The 21,362-nt window shown below is 46.4% G+C and overlaps 1 long non-coding RNA gene across 3 annotated transcripts; it reads right to left on the minus strand.

Annotated features, from left to right (window-relative positions):
- Window positions 1-2,388: 2,388 nt before the first annotated feature.
- Window positions 2,389-14,422, minus strand: LOC108505383. 3 transcript variants are annotated; one of them, XR_001877484.1, is made up of 6 exons: window positions 14,174-14,422; window positions 11,614-11,729; window positions 9,395-9,469; window positions 5,277-5,421; window positions 3,131-3,254; window positions 2,389-2,493 (listed from the first exon to the last, which is right to left on the minus strand). It is a non-coding gene; the product is annotated as an uncharacterized LOC108505383 (long non-coding RNA). The 3 variants fall into 3 exon arrangements; XR_001877486.1 differs by having other exon boundaries at window positions 13,802-14,422; XR_001877485.1 differs by lacking the exon at window positions 5,277-5,421.
- Window positions 14,423-21,362: the final 6,940 nt, after the last annotated feature.

The raw sequence follows: 21,362 nt of genomic DNA on the forward strand, positions 1-21,362 counted from the left end.
TGCAATGCTAAAAAATAGAAGTTGTTGAAAACAGTGATAAGATTAAAAACTGGAGCTGCAGGCAGTCCCACGTACGACGACCCATTTGACTGTCAAATCACCATCCTTGTGAACAAGTTTTCACTTGTTTTGTTTGGGTGTTTTTAAGGAAAGAATGAGAATGGTCTGGGTGTCACAGAGGCCTTTGGGAACTTCAGTGCAAGGGGGATGAGTCTCAGTAGAGAGAACTGGCCAGAAAGGGCCTGCAAGGAAGGCAGAGGAAGGGAGTTGTGAGTGGAAACGAGGAGCAGTTTTGTGCCCCAGCTCGTCCTTTGGTGTCTGAGAGACACCACTGCAAACTCACATCTCAGTGTTCTGCAGAACCGAAGCAAATGAGCTGCCTGGAAAAACAGAAAGAAGCAAATGACAAGTGAAACTACTCAGGAATAAAAGGGGAGCGTGGTGTAGGCAGAGCAAAATGGCAAATACTTTTTTAATTGTAAATCATTTTTGCGCTCAAAGGAGGAAAGGGTTGTGATGTTGGCGAGATACCCCGAATTACGAATAAACATACCTGAGTTTCTGAAGGATTTAATAATCTCACATGAAGCTCCCACCAGCCCTCCAGGCAGGGGATGGGCCTGTTGGGTCATGGTTTCATACCATCAAAGGGAGAGATTTCATCTTTCAGATGTTGTTGTGCTCGCTTGGTAAGAATTCAGCTTATTAAAAGGTGTTAACTAAGATGCGGGATAAAAATACTACAGGAGGAGAAAAAAAAAATAAAATGAAAAGATTTCAGGGTAAAAGGCAAAGCAAATATGGAAATAACATTTGGTGAAGACATTCTGAGAACGAAACTCCAAGTTTACTTGTTGGAATGGATTGCAGGGTAGCTCTGGATGGGTGATGCAGCTTGGAATGAGCCAGTCAGGCAACATGTGGAATGTGCAGCTTTTGGCACGGGAGCTCAAATATTCAAATTGGCCCATAAATCCCAGTACAGTTTTCAGTGTTTAAGAATCTTATTTTATCTGGATTAAAATCCTCTTCCCCCTTGGCACTGGGAGGTGTTTATAGCTGCAAAAACAAGAATTGCAAAATATTGCCCTGAAATCTATAAGGACTTCTCCTGCCAAACTTACAAGGTTTACTCTGCAGCTAAAAATTAAAACATAAAAAAAACCCCAAAAACCTGCCAGGGACAGTATGGCCTTTGTAGACAAAGTGCAGGAAAAGAAAAGGAAAATGAAGTAGATAATTCCAAATATTTTTTTTTTGGTAATTTTAAAAATCATTTTATTTTCCCATGGCAGGAAAAGATAAGGTAAAGTTTTTCTTTTAAGTCCTAAGAAATCTTCAGGATTTTTTTTAAAAATCATGCTCGAGTGCTGTACCAAAAAAAAAAGATGAATAAAAGCCACAGCTCAGGTGTGTGATCACTGACCACATCAGAGCCTGGACTAACACAGCTCTTTACCTTCTGTTACCTTCCAACTCTCCCTCCTTCAGATATTCACAGGTGGAAACAGCTCCCACTGTTTGAAAAGTGGGGACAAATCCTTCTAGACAACAGCTCTGGGACTTCAGGCCTTTAGCAAGCACTGTGCAGGTTCTCTGCAAGGGATAATTTTAATATTTCGTGGCACACCCCCCACCATTCACCTTCAGGTCCTTACAGACACCACTGAACTTGAACTGACCGATTTTCCTCCCCGGATTTACTCTTCTTGCCATGAAAAGCAGATCCTATTGTTGTGCCCCCACATTTTGTCCCTCGAGTTGTGTTGTAAAGGGACGTGAGAACAGGACACTGAGCAGGTCCTGGATCTGCTGCACCCTGAACTGCACCAGCATTCATGGGATGCACAGCAAAGAGTCCCAGGCAGACGCCACTGCCTTGGACTTCACCATTTAAAGAGGGATTGAGGTTCACACTCATTCCCTTAAAAATACCTCCCCTGAAGACCAAAGGAGCTGCCCAGCCTCAGGTGTGCTGGCCAGAGGGCAGAGGTGATGCCTGTGCCTTCCCCCCACATTTCCAGAGGTGGAATAATTACTATATTATTCCCAGTTTATGCCTGTTCCTGCTTCTGTCCTTGCCTCCCCCCGCCCCGCTCTGAACTGGGGTCGTGGAGGCTCATCAGTAACAACGGGATTGAATAAGAAATGTCCTGATTTACATTCTGTTTCCACTCTGACCTCATTAAGGCCCTTTTGTTGTGGAACCTCGGAATCAGGACTCCCCTTCGGCCACAGAGCTGTCAGGTTCACTCACAGCTCAGCTCTGAGAGCTGGAAATCAAAGCAGAGCCTCGGCCAGGGCTCAGCTCTGCCTTCAGAACATCCAGGAACCGGGTTCTGGGGCAAACAAAACACACAAAAGGCGAAGCTCGCCCTGGTAAAGGTCCAACCATTAAAATAATTCACTGGAGATCTTTGATGTTCGTTTCCCTCAGCTGTGAGCGCTCAGTGATCCATCAACCGCAGATAAATGTTGTGCTGAAAGCTCTCCCTGAAAATTAGGAGAAGGAATAAAGGAATTAGAGACATAAGACTTCCATGGATGCCCTGTGTTGACATCCCTGTTTCCAAGCCCCATTTAATGAAACAACCCCCTTTTCTCAGATTTTAAGGTTTCACAAGCCCTAATTTAAAGTGGAATTAACAGAGCGAATCCTATTTTGCCAGCACTCCTTCTCCCAAAAATTTAAAATATTTGCCTTATAAGAAATTATACTCACATATAATAAAATATTTCAGCTGCTTTTAATTTAATCAACTGCTTTGTTGATCACCCAAGGAACTGGCCATGCCTTGAAATGTTTGTTTAAAGGGAACCTATCTTTCAGCTCAGAGATATCTGCTCAGCCTTCTGTTCCCCTGCAGCCCAGTGAATGTTGCTTTTTGGGATTTTTCTGACACTCATTTCAGGAAGAAGCTGAAATGCTTGTCTTTGCTTGACACACGAAGAAAGGAATTACACAGGGATATTTATTTTTTTCCCCTGTGGAGCCTGAAGCCTCTTGGCCTCGTCTGAGACACAAAATGCCCACACACCAACTCAGCCGAGGGGTTTTGCTGAGAATCTTTGGGCTTTTATGCAGAAGAAAAATTAAAATTAAAAGCAAGATGGAAAGAGTAACACTGACCTGGCCACAGGGTGTCCCTGCCTCCCACCTGGTCCAAGAGGGGATAATCCCATATTTCCTGAAGTCACAGGTGATCCTGCTCCAGTCCAACCAAGGGTGACCTTCAGTTTTCTGGCACCTGGACCTAAAATGGGCAAAGACCAATTTATGCTGAGTTAAACAAACCCTTCCCCTCATATCAGGAAACAGGCAGTGTTTCATTTTAAAATGGCTTATTGTTGATTTGGGGCTCGATGGACACAAACTTACTCTGAAATGGGGTTGTTTTTTTCAGTTAGAGGAAAAGTGAGCGCTGCTGACAGAGAATCTTTTTTAAATGATTGACAAAGCTACAAGTCCCAGCACTTTATATTCTGTTCTGGAACTTCAGGATAATACAGTATTTTGACAAAACACAGTTGGTGTTCCAAATCGGTATTTGGAATACGTTTGTGTAAAATCTAAACTAAAATCATAGATGTAAAGTTTGAGTAAAACCAGAAACTCGGGAGCAGTAACTCTACTGAACCTCTAGTTTGGTCTCAATATCAAGCCAGTGTGGTGAATGCAGGCAAAGCATTGATTTGTTGTTGGTTTTTATGTTGTAAATACACAAAATAGTTACTAAGATTCGGCTGGATCAGACCTCTGAGCTGCAGGATGGGCACATTCCCATTCTGTTGGAGTTCTTTGGGACTGGAGGGTCACACCCACACCCCCCTGTGGTACCTCCAGAGAGGACCCTCCTCATCTGCAACACTCCAGCCCCAGAAGCTGCAGCTCACGGGCTCAGCCAGGAGGTTTTACTTTAATATATTTATAGGGCTCTTTAATACCTCAAGAGAGCACCAAGAGGATAACCCACGGGCTTGTTCCCAAGGGGTTTCTTGATTAATTTAGGGGAGAAAATAAGGGAACTTGGCCAAAGTTCAAAAAGGGCACTGCACAGCCTGGACAAAATGTTCCACTACGATACCAGCTGAGCACATGTTAACCCACAACACTTGGGATCCAATCTGTCCACAACACTCAAGTCAAAATCCAACCCTTCCAGCTCCAAGCCACCCAAAGCATCCAGAAAGGAGCAGAGAAAGAGAAGCAGAGAGAAGAGAGAAGGAGGAATAAGGAAAGACAGATGACAGAGCTACCACTGGAACTTGTAGAAGACCAGCTCTCACATGTCCACACACACCCCCCCAAGGTGGTTCTGACCCCACAATCACTGATCTGGTGTCTGACACCACCCCATCTCCCAGTGTGCAACGCTGCAACCACGTGTGGGAACACTGAAAACTTGAAAGGTATCAAAACTGAATAAAGGATTCGGGAGGATGGGAGCTGGGGATCATTTCTAGCACCACCCTCAGCTCACCCTGTGGTTTTAGGCAAGTCCTCTGGACGCCTGTCTGTGACACAGGTCAAATATTTCGGGCGCTGCTCACAGATGTCAAGTGAAGGATTACAGTGTTAGCACAACAAGGAACTCCAGAGTACTATTTTTGAAGTAACGACACCATTTATGAGCCCAAATCCAATTTTTAACTGTGGAGCTGATCTGCACCTTTGTTTCAGACACTGTGTCACAGAGTCACACTCACTTCTGTCACAAGCTGCTCCTTGAGGTCACATTCTCTCCTCACACATGCTGGGCTGTTCTCGGCCTCCAGCCTGGGATTAAGCAGCTCATTTTCCACCAAGGAGAGTCTGGAACAAGGTGGGAGTCAATGCTCCAGTCGTGCCTCTTGGGCAATGAGGGTTCACCCCACTGGAGGTGGTGGCCTGGGAGGACTCAGAGGGCATCCAGGAGGCACCAAAGCCAGTGGTGTTCCTTTAAATCCAGTTTTCAACTGCAATGTGAGCCGTGGAGCTTTGACCTGTACTCAAAATTCACACTGAAACAGCTGGACAATCACTTTGCTAGATGTGTTCCCTGTCATGGAGTGTACCTCTGTTTGTTTGGGGTTGATAACTCAAAAAACCCCCAGAGATATTTTCTATAATATGGAATGAGATGTTGCACTTTACTTAAAGAGAACCCACTTTTAATGAAGCAAAAATTTCATATTCTACCTAAACAAAGGAGCACAGCCCAAGCCAAAAGGGTATTTGTGCATCACACCCAGGGCTTGGCCGAGCCCTTTCCCTGTGAGCAGCACAGGGCACTTACCTGGGCAGTGCAGAAATGACTCCCCCTCGGTGCTGGACTGCTCCTGTCTCCTGTAATTACTTCTCCTCAGGGATCTCTGCCAATCTCTTCCCAGTGGACATATGGGCTCAGCAGGCAGGGACAGGCCCAAAGTGCTTTTCTTGCCCTGACGTCAGTGGGGGGAAGGATGACTGAATTCAGCTCCCAGGAAAATCAAACATTACCTGACTCCTGCCCCTTTCTCGGGACTGTAGTGTGGCCCAGTTATTCCTACAGCTTCTTGAGGGATCTTCAGGCTTTTGCTCTCAAATAAAAGTGTCTTTACACTTAATTAGAAGATAATGCCAGCCAGCTTCTGCTAATTATTTGTATTTTTGCTTAACACTTATAAATCTCGGTGTTCAGGTATTATTACAAGCTAATATTTGTCTTGTAACACACATTAGTCATTACAATTAGCAAGTAGAAATAGATTAGTCATGCGCAAACAATCTCATAAATGAAGTATTTATGCCCCCTTTGGGGATGGAAAGGAAGGTAATTTGAGCCCTTTATGATTATCAAGGGAAACCTGCCTTGTCTCTTCTATTCACGTGGCTGTTTCAGGATTTCTTTCTGGGCAAACTCCCTGGCTGGGGGCTCCTTTAAAGCCCAGCAGCACCACCAGAAGCTGTGGCAGGGCTTTGCTGAGCACCATCAGGTGTCACCCCTCCTGAGCTGCTGGTCTGCACTGCTCAGAGCAGTGTCACTCCTTCCCTCCCCAAACCTCTATAATCCATATTTCTGCTTCTCCCTGTGGCTGGAGGAAAAGCTCCCTTTCACAGCCCTGAGTGGGGATGTTTTCTTTGAGCAGTGAACACTTTTATCCACAGATTTAGAGCTCCCTAAAGCCTAAATCTCACCCCTCCCTGTGAAAGAGAGGCTGAAGGTCCCAGGATGGGACTGGACTGAGGAGTGGGATGTCACCCTGCCTGCTGGGAATGTGGCACCCCTGGCATGGAGCACATCAGGGAGCTCCCTGCTCAAAGCCACTCCAAGCCATGACCGTGAACTTCCAGATGTACCTTCCAAGGAAAAGGTTATTGCTTTTTAGTCCATTTTTCCAGAGGTTTTTCTTTGTCAATTCTACATAAAATATCACCCTGGGTTTTGGTTTTTGGGGTTTTTTTTTTTCAAATTTGATGAGCCACTCAAAAAACCTCACTCTTTGTGTGTGTGTGTGTGTATAAAATCTCCTAGAAAGTCACTTCAAAAATAACCAGAATAAACCATTTTAAAATGAAAACCCTCAGTCATTTCACATCAGTAAATTTAAATTTAACACCTGCATTAGTGCAACGTTTCTGCACTGGTGACCTGCACTGTCCCTGTCTGTAACACCCCATTCCCACCCAGGCCTTCCTTTCTGTCTTTACTCTCTTTCATTTAATCTAAATTTGACTTAATTTAATCTAATATTTCCCTGGAAAAATCAAGCAACTCACAGCTCTCCCTCAAGGAAACGTTTTCCCCGGCTACAGGAGCTGCCAAGCTTCCCGGAGGAAGGTGGGAAGGAGGGAATATTTGTTGCTATGTTTAGCACCATTACAGAAATAGGTCACATATTGTTTCTGAGAGAAATGGATCACCAGCACACAGGCCCCCACAACTCATCCTGGGCTCCCTCCACCCCCGTACACAGTGCTTGAAGCATTCCAGCATCCCTGCCAAATTCCCTCACAAATACTTTAATTCTTTACGTGCTTGTCTCGTTCCATCTGTTCCACATGCTCTTTATGCCATTTGCATTCACTGGCAGAGTCTGCGAGATGACACCACACGGTATGAATCTGAGGAGGTTTGGGGATGGCAGGAGGGGAATGTGGAGCAGCTCAAGGTTTGGGGTTTGCTCCTCCAGCCCAGGGAAAACCGGTGTGAGGGTCCCAAGGTTCTCCCATCAGAGCAGCCACGCTGTGCCTTCAGGCTCAGGAGGAAGAAAAGACTGTCCCTCACAGCATCTTGTGTAGGAGCTTGTGTGCCCAAACAAACAACAAAGACAAGGGAAATGTGATGGAAAGGAGGAGTAAAGGAAAGCAGCACTCGATGGGAAAGTGGTGCTCAGGGTGTGCAGTGGAACTGCCCGTGAAGCAAATGCTGATCCCTCAGCACAGGAACACTGCACAACCCGGGCTGGTTTTGGGGTTTGGCAGTGTGGTCACCCCAGCCCACAGCCAGCTGGAAGTCTGGAATACACACAGGGGTCACGGCAAACGTCTGTTGGACACGGATCTGAGGATAAGAATAAGGAAAAACCCCCACCTGGTCAGGGACATTGGCCCAAGCCGAGCCCAGACGAGCTGTGTGTGCTGGGTCACAGCCTCCAGCTCCTTGAACAAATTCTGTGAGAGCCTCAGGCCAGGAAAACTGAATTTTGCTCCAAGGGCTGGACACCAAACCTTTTCCTCCCCCTCCATAACAGGACCTCAGATAAAAGAAACTGCACTTCAAGGGCATGGATGAATCCAACAGCCATTCAGCTAAAAAGCACCAAAAAATACATCCATTTCTCAGGCCATGATGCAATACAATTACTCTGCTACTATTAGTAAGATGTGAAAATACCTGTTAGATTTCATCAGAGGTCAGTCAACAGTTCCAACCTTCCCTTTTCCCAAAGTGAGACGACTCAGCCTGCTTACCTGGCAAGATGGATTTCTCAATCTTTCCCTCTCCATTTTTCCACATTCCTTTCCTCATCCCATTTTTCCTGCTTAGCTTGTGTGCTGCAGCCATACCCTGTTATCTCCTACCCCATCTCTCCCTTTCCTCCCTGCCTGTTATTACCACGTTGTCTTTAATGTTTCCCCGCTCCCCTTTGTTGCCAGGCTCCAGTTTTCGTGTTTGATTCATACAGTTCATTGTTTCTGCTGCAAAGGGATCATCATCTAAAATAACCTGCATGTGCTGGGGCAAAAGCAGGGAAGGGAAGCCTGACATTCCCTGCTCACTCTCAGTTTGAAGCCTGCCTTGGAGGGGAAGGGAGTTGGGATACTCTTTGCAGCGTGGCATTGGATTTTTGATCCAGAAGGAAAAATAAGAGCTAGATCCTCAGTTATCCAAATACTCTGTCCTTTATACTTGTGCCAAGTCAACCTGGAATAATATGGCCTGGATTCCTGATCACTTCATATCTTTCAGCAAAAAGGTGAGAAAAATCAAGAGCTGGAGGTGATGGCGTGGACTCACCATGGTGTGGCTGAACCTGAGAGCTGCCAGAGGGGTTAATCTGGCAGGGGAAGAGCTGAGGGACAGATTTGCAGAGGAGTGAGGCTGCTGCAACCCCTGCCCCAGGGAAGGCCCTGCTCTCCCAGGACAGGGTTGGCTCATGTGCTCAGGGAGAGTTTTGTGTCCTCAGCAGATGCTCACAGGAGACAAAGTGTCCCCTCCCAGCCCAGTGGGACCCCTGAAGGGGGTGTGTGTGTGTGAAATCTCTTCCTTCAGCAAGGTTTAACCCTCCTGGTGCTCAGGAACAACGTGCTGACCCCCCCGGCCACCTCTGCTCCCCTCTGACACAACTGGATCCCACAGATCCCCAGCCCAGGACATTCTCCTCCAGTTTAGGTACCCAAGGGCCATCCTGTTAGAAAATGTTCCCTTTGGATGCTGGGGTGATGTCCCTTATTACTGCAGGAGCAGGGACGTGGAGACAGCTCCCCAAGGAGGTTCAAACCCGCATCTCCCATGGAAATGACCCAAGAACTAAATTACAGGGTGCCTGTTCCGGGCTGGGTGTTCCCCACCCTCGCTTTGATGATAGTCCAGCGAGAGCAGAGTGAGAGATGCACTGGGCAAAAGAGAAGGAGAATTATTAAAGCCTAATGATTAAGGCACAGACTTATTTTGCCTTGTTTTACCACCTACTGCTTTCCCTAATGACACGAGAGGCTCTGTGCAAAAGCGTCCCTTTGATCCACAGAACCACTGAAACTCCAGGGAATCGGCTCAGCTCAGGAATTTCCCTCACCTACGAGGTGCTACAGTTTTGTGCTACAATTGCAAGGTAATTTCCCTTCTAACCTCGTTATTCCACCTTTTAGATTTTCTTCCTTTTTTTTTGGGGGGGGGTCTATTGTCTTTGCTAATTACAGCTTTAGCTTTACCTCTGAACGCTTCACCCTCAGCGTGTGCTGCTTGCAGAACGGTGGGGAGGCAGAAATCCCATTGTCAGGGGACCCCTGGAGGGAAGAAAACCAGGAGGATGGGATACAATAAATGACCAGTAAAACCACCCAGGTAGGTATTTCCTACTGGCTCCATTTCACCAAATTCAAGCGATTCTCCATTGCAAGTGATTTCCTTATTTTACATTTTGCCTTCTTTCCAGACAGGTTTGAAATTTTCAATCACAGAGCCATGTGTTTTACACAGTATATATATATATATATTTTATGGTTTCTTGTGTATTTTTGTGACCTTATATTTGGGAGTCAGCACCACTTGGGAGTGACAGCTATGAGAAATATTTCCTGTTCTCCGTCGAGGTTGCCAAGCACACACACAGGAAGGCAGGTGGAAAAAAAGCTCCCAATACAAATGTGCCCACAAAAGCAGTTGTGTGTCCTTTGCAAAATAATTAAAAAATACTTTAAAAATAAGTATGGAATAAAATCTCTACCCAAACAGCTCACAGGTGGAATTCCATGAGCAAGGACACTGGAAACGGCAAGAGGAATTATCTTCATCAGTTTAGGGTGGAGTTCAGAGTCTTCTGTGTTTTAGGGATAAAAAGATGTTCTAATGGGAAGGGGGGAACTGGTCAAGTGCAGAGTAAGCAGAGGAGAAACAAGAGTGGCCAGTTAAGACATGAACTTTCCAGCCCTTGGAAAACACAGTGTGTATTCACATCAAGCACCAGGCACACGGTGCAGTGAATAAAATAGTTCAGAGTTGTAATCCCAGCGGGACCTGGGCCAGAGGGTGAAGGGAAGGGAACACACTGGAGCTGTGATTCAGGATGTCCTGGAATCCTTCCTGACCCGCTGGGTCGGAATTTCTGACTCGACACCCTGCCTTGCCTCTGAGTAGGAAACTGGATCCTGACTGCAGGATTCTTTTTATAGAGCAAACTTCGGTGCCAACTGCCTTCGGAGCACAGGCTTGTCCCTCCCAGTCTTCAGGCAGCACACCAATCCCGGGCCAGGAGAGCCAGGAAACGTGATCCCTGTGCCCCAAACACGGCCCAGCTCTGGCCAGAGAGCAAACAGGAGCCCAAAGCTTGGCCTAATTCCCCAGCCCAGCAAACACAGGGGGCACTGAAGGGTCTCAAAGCCACCGGCTCATCCTCGTCCTCCTCCTCCTCCTGCTGTAAACTTGGCCAGCACCAAAGGACATGGCCTGGCCCAAGGAATGCTGGCCAGGGTTGGGGGCTCATCAGGGATTTCCCATGGAATGACAGGCAGGGGGTGGGAAATCACCCACTGGGGCACCCCTGGATGACAAGGATTTCCACCCCATTTCTTCCCCAGCCTGTCCTGGGGGATCAGACAAGGCCCCTCCGAGCTGGTTTGGGGCACTGGGACTGATAACTCTGCCCACAGCCTGAGATGTGTCCTGGCTTTGGTGTTGGTTACACCTTAGGAAGGGAAGGATTTGAAATCACCGTGCTCCCTTTTGTGTCATTTTATAATTGAAAAGCATAATTTTGTATTATTTTATAATTGAAAAGCATAATTTTATCCCTTCATTTCCACTGAGTGGAAAAGATCAATAATGCACTTAAAAACACATAAATCATGGAAGCAAAGCAGAGCCTCTCAGAACCTCTTTTGATGTGGAGACAGCACCTCCTCTTCTGGAACAACCCACATATTTAAATCAATATTGATCATTTGGCCCCATTGTATCTTATAGACAATATTAATTAATTATATTAATTAATGTCTCGGTTTCCTTCTAACTGAGGCTCCTCCTCAAGTCTGTGGAGAGGGCAGAGTCAACCCTGGCAGGTTCCAGCCCTTGGCACCCACTTTGGGTTTGAATGAAATGCAGGTATGAAGTGACTTGCCCAAGGTTATGAAAAATAAATTATAGAGGAGCAACCCAGCACTGAAACCACAAAACCCAGTGAAGCTCTTAAACCAAAAGGCCTTTTGTCTCATCCAAGAAATTTTAAAAATAACATCTCTATAAAGAGCAAAATTCCAGACAAAGGTGTATCTGACACCATATTTAACACTGTTCTACAAAGGAAATTAATTTTAAGCAGTCAGACAGAAATGTAAGTAGTAGGCCAGTAACAAGATGCAAAGAGAGTCTTCCCATTCTTCCTACAGAACAAAAATTGTAGAGATCTTAGTTTGGAAAAACAGAAGCAACTCACCCAGCACCATTTGTAGCACCAGTTCCCTCCATGGGTTTATCCTTTTCTTCTCTGTGTAGTTCATAGTCTGAGTGCTGTGGATTTGCTCCATGAGCTCTCCTGGATCAGCTTCAGTCCTTTCAACAGAAGAAATAACAGTTCAAAATTACTAAAGGAACATTTTCTAAAACAACCAACGTGTCCAAGCCCCTCCCATTTGTAGTAGGACTGCTCAGGTGTCATCTTAACAAAAACTATTGTTCAAAATGTCACCCTATATCTTCAATTATTTGCCAAATCTGGCAGAATCACAGAATCCTGGGATATGCTGAGCTGGAAGGGACCCATCAGGACCATCCAGTCCAACTCCTGGCCCTGTATAGGCTGGATGATTGTCTTCTCCCTGTTTTTCACAAATCCAGTGTTTTAGAGAGGAGAAGGAAATAGATTTCAATGTGGCTGAACAAATATTTCTGCTGGAAATTTCTACCAAAACACACTTTCCCTGCTGTCCATGACTTTTTTGGGTTTCACTCTTTCTTAGGATACATCAATTTATTTGTATGACTTTATAGAAAAAAAAAACACAACAGAAAAATTGAAGAACCATCTAGGTGAGATTTGGGAGGTTATTTCAATTAATATTCACTGCTGGTATTTCCTTAGATTTATCCATTCTAATTAGCAGTGATTTAAAGAGAAAATCCTGCTTGTGTTGCCTCAAGGCACAAAGAAACAGCAACTGGTGCTGCTTTAACACATCCTTCCTGCACAGGGGGAGGCACCAAAAGGATTCCTTTCCACTTCATCCCCAGGGTCTCCTCCCTGTGGGATTTTTCCACGTTATCCTACAGATGTGACAGAAGGGATGGGTTGGAGGGACAGTGGTAAATTCAGTGGAAGGAATAAAACATCTTTAAGGCTGCACTTGTGGGGAAATGAATCCTTCCTGCACACACAGCATGGATTTGGGTCCAAGGGCAGATTTTAGGGAGTGGGTTTGCAGAGTTATCACCTCAGAGGAGGGAAACAAGGCACAGAGCTGTGCTATCCCTCACCCAAATCCAGTTCCTCCACCAGAAGGTGGCTATTCCAAGAAAATGTCCTGGGTGCAGAACAACCAGCTTGAAATGGTTTTCCTAGGATGAATCCAACCTTTGCCCAGGATTGATTCTGGCCATCCTGGCCACCGATCCCCCATAAATCAGGGGATATTGTTGTCCCTGGCCTGTTCTGTGGTGAGGAGCTCCCACGGATGGCAGGGAAGTTTCCTTGCAGAGCTGAGTGCAGGGAAGGCCCTGGGAATGTGCTCTGCAGCAGCATCTGCATTGCAGATTGGAGAGGGAATTGTGCCCCAAGTGCCAAATCTCAGCTTTGAGAGCAAAACTATTTTTGTTTTATGCCAGTGCAGAACACGATCCTTTGGGTAATACACAACTGGGTGGTTTAAAAGTAAAAGAAAAAACAAAAAAAACCAGTAACTGTCCTGCCAAGAATCAAAGTAATTTAAAAATACTTTAAAAATTACTTTTTAAAACATTTTTGCTCCCACGTAAGATTGACAGTAACCCAGGGCATATGTTTTTATTTACTTGCTTATTTTCAAAGAGACTTGGAAAACTCAAGCTACTGTGCAGAGACAACTCCCCACTATTGATGGGGTAAAAGCCAGCACTGTTTAGGAACAAATGATAATCAACAAAGTTAGCAGAGATTTTATTTTGGTAGGAACCATGAGCAGCCACAGCAGTACAGCAACATTTCCTGGCAGTTTAGAAGTAGAAGAGAACGGGATGTAAAAATTATATGCTGAAATTATTGCAAGAATTTACAGAACCACAGAATCAACTAGGTTGGAAAAGATCTCTGAGGTCATCAAGTCCAACCTTTGAAATTCAGATTTCTCCTACTCAAATTTCGGGATAAATTTCAGATTTAACACATTTGGTCAGGACTATCGTAAGGGCCAGGGAACATTTCATTGCATCTTTTTCCCAACAGCAGGTGTTGGGAAAATAAAAAGCCTCCTTTTCCTTTGCTCCTCCTCCAGACAAAGCTTGGTCCTTCTCTCCCCCTTAATGACAAACCCAACATGCAATTCTCTGCCATTGCAAGGACCAGTTTAAGTGCAGGTTTAACAAACACTGACAAAGAATAGCTGTATTTACTAATACACCTGATGATGTGAAAAACAGGTACTTCTGCTTACCAGGGGAGCACAGGGCAGGCTTCGTGTTGTGTTTCAGCTGCAAATGAGTTTCTTTGGTAGAAATGTTGTAGCCGTTTGGAGTTGGCTTCACACCAAGTCCCTCAGACTACAGCAAAAACCTCCCCCTCCCCTTTGGGCAAAGGAAAAAAAGCTATACAAACTGAAAGACCAGAAACTAACCGAGCTATAGCAAAATACATATATTTACATATATCACAGTTATATACAGTTACAACACTGTGTACATATAAAAAGAGAACTCCAAACAACCGCCCCCAAAGGGGAAGGGAAAGGGAAAAGGGACAAAAACCACAAAAGAAACCCGAAACAGGTATGCACAATCAATAAAGAACTAGTAAAAGAAAATCTTACTACTCTCCTTGACTCAGCAGAATCACGCCAAGCACCGCTGGCACCCTCCGCCTCCTGAGGCCTACAAGGCCTCACTAGGCCTCACTAGGCCTCACTAGGCCTCGCTCCCCCACATGAGCAGGACCAACAGCAAAGAACCTGTGCCTTCAGATCCACCAGAAGAGAACGGAGAAGAGGCTTCTCTCTCCTTCTTATTTATACCCTAGCTTACATAAAAATCATATGGAATATTGGGAACATGGCCACTTCCTTGGTTACAAACTGGTCACCAAGAAAGGCCTAGAATAAAACTACCACAAATGTGCTTTGTAGCAGTGGCTGAGAGTGAAGAGTGTAGTGATGGAGCAGGGAAACAGGCAGGGTTGGCAGTGCCAGTGATTAAACCTGCTTTGGCACATAAACTACTCTTTAAAATGGAATACAGTGAATATAGATAGCTGCACTATCAAACAACCTGAGAGGAGAGGGAGAAAGGACAGCCTGGTTTGTGTGCACAAAACTCTTCTTCCATCAGTTTGAATATGGTGATGCCCTTAACCCACATCGATGGTAAATGATATTATTCACACATCTTCAAACCCTGTGTGTGAGCAACCAGCTCTCAACACTCACCCCCTGCCTGACCCCAACAAATCTCAATGGATTTTTATACAGGATTGCGTCAAATATATATATATTATGGATTTTATTTTTATACAGGATTGTATAAAAATGGATTGTAACTTATCCTGGGATCCACTGAGTACCAGTGTACCCAGCAAAGGAGCAAACAAGAGCAGAGAGCAGAGAACTTTTGTTCTGTGTCAGTTGAGCGAGGGTGCTTTGCAGCATTGGGTTTATTGTTATATATGTACTTTAAGTCAATATTCCCCTCTGTTAATCCAGACCATCTCTGTTTGCTTGGATGAAATACATAATGACTTAATCTGAGATTTGATGTAACAGTAAATGAAATTTGGCCCTGCCATCAAAACCATTGGAGGGAAGGGACATGATCTTAATTATTGCCTGTGAACAGTCCATCAGTTGCCCTGAAAAAAAGGTTTTTACAATGTGTTTGGTGTCCAATTTCAATCCTGTAATGCCTTCTGTGTGAGGTGGCTCTTCACCACTACTGCTGTGACTGTCCCTGTTCCACAGCCCCTGAACTGTCAACTAATGAGAGAAGCAACAAGGCCCACCCATCCACCACTGCTCTACCAGAGAAACAATTCCCTCATATCTGCTCCAGAGAACGAAAACAGGGAAAAAAGGAACTCTTCCTGCCAGACCCGGGGTGCATTTCTCCCCCCTGTCTCAATACCTTAGATCACGCTCTGCTTTCAGCAGGTTACAGCACATTTCACTCTGTCAGCAGGAGATAATTTGCAGCCCAGGTGATGGATCTCCCCGGCTGAAATGAAGCATCTCCTCGTGCTGCTTAACGAGGCTCCTGATTCTAATCACGTCCATCACGATGTGGGGCTGAAATTCGCTGGGATATCTACATGGAGGAAAAAGAAGACAAGCTGAAAGGGGGAAAGAAGCTTTAAAGGTGAAGAAACGAGGTACAGGCAAACCCCTCAGAGGAGGAGCCAGGAGGACTTTGGATTCCCTGCCATTTAAACTCTTACAGTATTCTCTCTCCCAGAGATTTAGCAAAAAAAAAAAAAAAAAAAAAAGAAGGGTTTGAAAGACACAATTTGAAGATTAATTGTGGTGAAATGACTTAAGGAATACTACCCACTTCCCTTCCCTTCACCCAGGAGTGACAGCTGCCTCACATGAGCAGGGATTCCCGGTGAATAAGGAGGTGTGGGAGACTTCCCTTTCAGTTAACAGGGATTAGTTAACAGAATGGGCTCACTGTAGCCCCTCCTTACAGGGGAATATCCGTAATTTCAGAGCCAAGATAATTCTGGGAGTGTGCCCTGGAAAGCAATGACCAAACGTGCAAACCCTGGTGCCCATCACTGATCCCTGTATTTTGTAGGAAAAGTGATCTGTGGGTGAGAATGACCAAACCTCTGCCCGTGTCACCTGTATTTATACCACAAATTAATTTAGATGCGGCATCTGCTACAAAAATACGCTTCCTGTGTAACAGTCCCTAAATTCTCCACCAGCACCAATTTTCTGAAGGTGTGGGGAGTGTTGTCCTCATTTCACAAGCACAGAAATGGAAGAGCAAAGCCACCCAAGGACCCTGTGGCAGTGACCAAAGTTGGATGAACTCGTTCTCTTCAGCTCAGAGAAGAGAGAATGAAGACAGAGAGATGTAAATCCTGCCTGCCGTGGATAAAATGGGTGAAACACTATTATTTGCTGCTTCTCACATTACAAGGATTAAGGAGCCGTGGTGAAGAAATCTGATAAATTAGTTTAAAACCAGACAAAACAGAGATTTTTCTCCATAATTGAATCTGTGGAATTCATTGATGCAGGATGTTGTGGAGCCAAAAAAACACAGGAATAATCCATCTGAAATCGAAGGCAATTTAACCAACAGGGAAAAAAAATCAAATAAAAATATCTATATCCACAGCTTCTTACCCAAAATTCATCTCGAACTTGTCCCTCCTCTTTTCTATGTCTAAATTCTTTGAGTGGGAATGAACAAACCATCACAGAGCTCTCTAGAAACACGGATATATTTCCAGTATGTAGGCCTTGCACATCTGAATACAGAGATTTTCCTTCCCACTGCGCTCCCAGGAACTTCATCTTCCAGAGAGGGAGGAAGACACCAAGTTCCAGGGAAGAAATGGGTCTGTAAACTCGGTGTTTTTGATGGAGCTCAGCCGATGGCTCCGTCCCACTCAGGAGAAATCCTCCTCCCACAGCCCCTGGGAGAGAGGGAACTCCTCGTGTCCAGCACTCCAGGCAGAAGGAACTCTCCACTGCATTCCCAGCTCCTCTGAACTTCCAACCCCCTTGTATCCTCTGATTACTGGAAGCAGCAGGATTATTGCCACGACCTACTTTCCAGAGTGTTTTCCTGCCACTTGGGGCTGGGGCTGTGACGTGGCAGGAGCTGCTCAAGTGCCACGTGAAGCCCTGTCTGTAATGCAGGTGCTCTAGCACTCTACACATGCACAGCTACAACTTCCCACAAAACAGACACCAAAAATCACGTTCTCTGCTGCTGGGAGGCCCCAGGACACTCCAGCACACGGTTTTTGTGGCTTTGTGCTCCTCAGCCTCATCAACCCTGAAGTCAGGAAAGCCAGAACAAAGCCAGCCAGGATTTCCCCCCCGGCTTTATTAATTAAGCAGCTGTTCCTGTGGGATCAGCATGTGCAGGTTCTCCTCCAGAGGCAAATGTGTGCTGTGCCCTTGAAGAACAGCAAGGTGTTGGCTGTGCCAGAACAATGACAGCAAGGGATCTTCTGTCCTGCCCCGCTCCAGGATGAACTCTGATCCTTCCCACTGTCCATGGATATCCCTTGTTACATGTAAGCTGTCCCCAAACTGCCCTGGCGTCTGCAGGTCATTGTTTCAGACACCTCAAACACTCCAAGGAGTGGTGCCTTTCCCTGTGCTCCTGCCTTTGGCCACGCAGAGCAATGAAAAAGGAGAGTTTGCTCTTCCTAAGGCTGAACTTTCCCAGGAAGATACAGTGCAGGAAAGGTGGGAGTTTCACCTTTCTGCATTGCTTTACCTCTGCTGGCCCCAGCTCTGGAATTAGAGAATCACAGAATCACTGAGGCTGGAAAAGACCTCTGAGGTCATCGAGTACACTCTGTGCCCGACACCCACCTTGTCACCAGCCCAGAGCACTGAGTGCCACGTCCAGTCCTTCCTTGGACACCTCAGAGATGGGGACTCCCCCACCTCCCCAGGCAGCCCCTCCCAATGTCTGACCCCTCCTTCTGGGAAGAATTTCTTTCTGATGTCCAACCTAAACCTCCCCTGGCACAGCTATGTCCTCTCCTCCCGTTCCTTGTTCCCAGAGCCCAACCCCTCCCCGACTCCCCACTCCTGTCAGGGACTTGCAGAGCCCGAAGGTACCCCTGAGCCTCCTTTGCTCCAGGCTGAGCCCCCCCAGCTCCCTCAGCTGCTCCTGCTGCTCCAGCCCCTTCCCAGCTCCGTTCCCTTCCATGCACACGCTCCAGCCCCTCCATGTCCTTGTGAAGGGCCTGGAACTGGGCACAGCACTGGAGGTGAGGCCTCACCAGTGCCCAGCACAGGGGGACAATCCCCGCCCTGGTCCTGCTGCCACACTATTCCTGACCCAGGCCAGGTACCAGTGGCCCCTTGGCCACCTGGGGACACTGTCAGTGCCTGGACACCCCCTGGATGCAGCAGCACTGCCCAGCACTGCCCAGGCTGGGCCATCGGCCGCTTCTCAACCCAGCCAGGAGTGACCCTGTCCCAGCCACGGGCTGCAGCTTCTCCGGGAGCTTCCCTTCACCAGCCACACCGTGGACAATGGATTGTGCCAAAATTCCCAGAGGAAGATTACAGGAGCCTCTTGTGACTCAGCCAAACCCCACAGAGCCTCCCCAGCAGAACCCCTGGGTCCTGTCCCCATGCTGCTGTGCAGGTGTGGTGCTCCAGCCACGAGCATTCCCGCTGAAATGAGCGGGATTACAGTGGCAGAAGGAAAAGATCGGCCACACACTGTTTTATCTGAGGGCCTGCTCTAATTGCTTCATGTAATGAGTGGATTCTTCTCTCCACAACCATGTCTTTATTATAAATTTAATAGGTCTGTAAGTTGGGCAGGGGCTGACCCAGCAGACCTGTTGGGCTGACAGGTTTGAAGTGACATCCCTTCTATTCTAAGTTCCTTTTTGGTATCAGAATAGCCGAGATTTTCCCTGTAATTGTCAGGACAGTTTTAATTACTATCTGAAGAGCTTTCACCCAGAAACATCTCACATTCCTGCTGCCTGGCAGGGCTGTGACAGCAGGGATACACCAAGAGCACTGTCCTTTAGCCCCTGCTCTTCCCCTGTGCTTTCTCCTGCCATATTCCACAGGCAACACCACTGACATCCAGTCCCTGCAATTCCCATCCCTCCACTGCCCCCACTGTTCCCTCAGCACCAAAACAATCTCTCTGTTGCTCTTCATGTGAGAATAAATCACCCCAGCGTCTGTAAAAATGGCAAATGTCAAGTGGGGATGCCCAAAAACATAATTAAATGTAAATTTTAAAAAACATCATAAACTATTAAAATACTTGGTTTTGTCCACAGGCAGGAACTTTTTGTCCCTTTGTGGTTTATGTTGAATAATTGCTTAAGGAAACACAGGGTTCTGTAAAACTTCAGGAATATTCTACGCAACTTTTTTGAAGAGAAGGCAAAAAGCAAAGACAAACTGTACAAGAAATCTCAAACATCTCGGGGTTCTGATGAAATCAAGAGTTGTTGTCAAGTGAAATTCATCCCCGAGTTTACACTGAGTTTCGTACCATTTAAGCACAAGAAGGGGAGATTTGTACCACCCTCTGGAGGTACAACACAACCCTAACACACCTCCTGGAAAGAACAGGCAGGAGAGCTCTCAGGAGCAGAAAATCATCAGGGTTGGGAAGGATCTCCAAGAGGATCAAGTCCAACCTTTGACCAAACACTCCCTTGAACCACATTGTGAAGTGTCACATCCGCTTGTTTCCTGAGCACTTCCAGGGGTGGTGACCCCAGCCCTGCCCTGCAGAGCCTGTTCCAAGGCTTAACCACCCTTCCAGGGAAGAACTTTCCCTGACATCCAACCTGAACCTCCCCCGGTGCAACTCAAAGCCGCTTCCCCAAGGACGGGGATTTGAGGATGGTTGTGTCCTGAAGATCCTGCAGATCCACCTCCCAGGCTTTGCCTGAACCAGAAAATGAAACCTCTAGTGAATAATTTGAAGCCTGATATTGGTTTAAACTCAAAAGACTTGAATGTTTGCTGAGTTTAGTCAGGCTGAAGCTCTTCCAAACCCAGCTCATCTCCACAGTCATTTTTGATGATTAAGATGCTCCGTGGATATTCCTGAGGCCCAGGGTGAGGAAAGGTCCCCCCTGCAAGGACAGGGGGGTGCAGAGTGAGTTGTTTCAGCTCCTTTGCATCCCCACAACCACAGAGCAGGAGGAAACAACACCCAGAAAGTGAAACCAAGCTGAAGAGCACGAGGCAACACCGTAAACAGCTCAGAGCACGAGGAAACTCCGTGGCAGGGTCTGTTTGTGCTTCCCTGGTGAATCCCTCTCCTGTGGAAACGCACAACAAACACTCTTTAAGGAGTTCCAGTTGATGGCACCCAGCCAGGATCACTGATTCTGGGGGAGGGATGGTTGGAGACAGATTTGGAACCAGTCTTGACTGGCACTTATCCTTCTCCCTCTGCTATAAAAAGGGTACATTTGCCTGGGTTGTTTTTAAATGAACTATTCTGGTTAGTTATGGGGGAAAACTCAACGTGCACATTACTAACGAGCCACTGAAAGTCAGACAGTGGGACTGGAGCGTCCACATTTCATCACCCAAAGGGAAACACTGCAGGGGTTGGTTTGCTGACATGAAGAAAACACCAGAATTAGTCACCGACTTTTGACTGGTGTTGTTCTTTCTCAAACAGATCAAAGAAAAGAATTCACACAGGTGTTTCCTGGAGGCAGGGCATGATCTGAGCACAGACCCCAAACTGCAGGACAGGAGGGGCTACCTCGGAGTGGTGAAGTGCCTGGAGCTCCATGGTTTGGGGTAAGGCAGTGGATTGCCTTTCTTGAAAGTCTTACCTCTCTAATCCTGCTTTTCCAGCCCCTCCATCACCAAATGCCCACACACACACACACAGGGCTGCTCCCATGTTTGGGAAGCAGGTAAGTCCAAAATTTCTTGTAGTGTCTTTGTGATTCTTTCTGTTCTCCCCAGCAGGAGCATTCTCAGGACCCAGAAACTGGAAAATCTGTCACGAATTAAATGTGTTTAGGCTTAAATTATTTTAAGACACTCCCTATAAAACTAATAACTGTAATATTTAAGATTTTGTGGTACTGTAAGTTCATTGAGTGTTTCCATAACCACATCTTCGCTGGGCTGTCTCCTTCCTCTCCAGCTCCAGCCCAGCTCTGAATCAGCCATTCCCACTTCTGCCCAGAGGGATATGGAATGTTCAGAGTCTGGGGGGGTGCAGGTGCATCTGGACATCAGGGAACACTGTCAGGGGGCCAAACTAGTGCTCAGAGCTGAAAACTGCCAAGCAGGAGAGGGCAGA

Source organism: Lepidothrix coronata, unplaced genomic scaffold (assembly GCF_001604755.1).
Source record: "Lepidothrix coronata isolate B3197 unplaced genomic scaffold, Lepidothrix_coronata-1.0 Scaffold189, whole genome shotgun sequence".
Taxonomy (NCBI): Eukaryota; Metazoa; Chordata; class Aves; order Passeriformes; family Pipridae; genus Lepidothrix; species Lepidothrix coronata.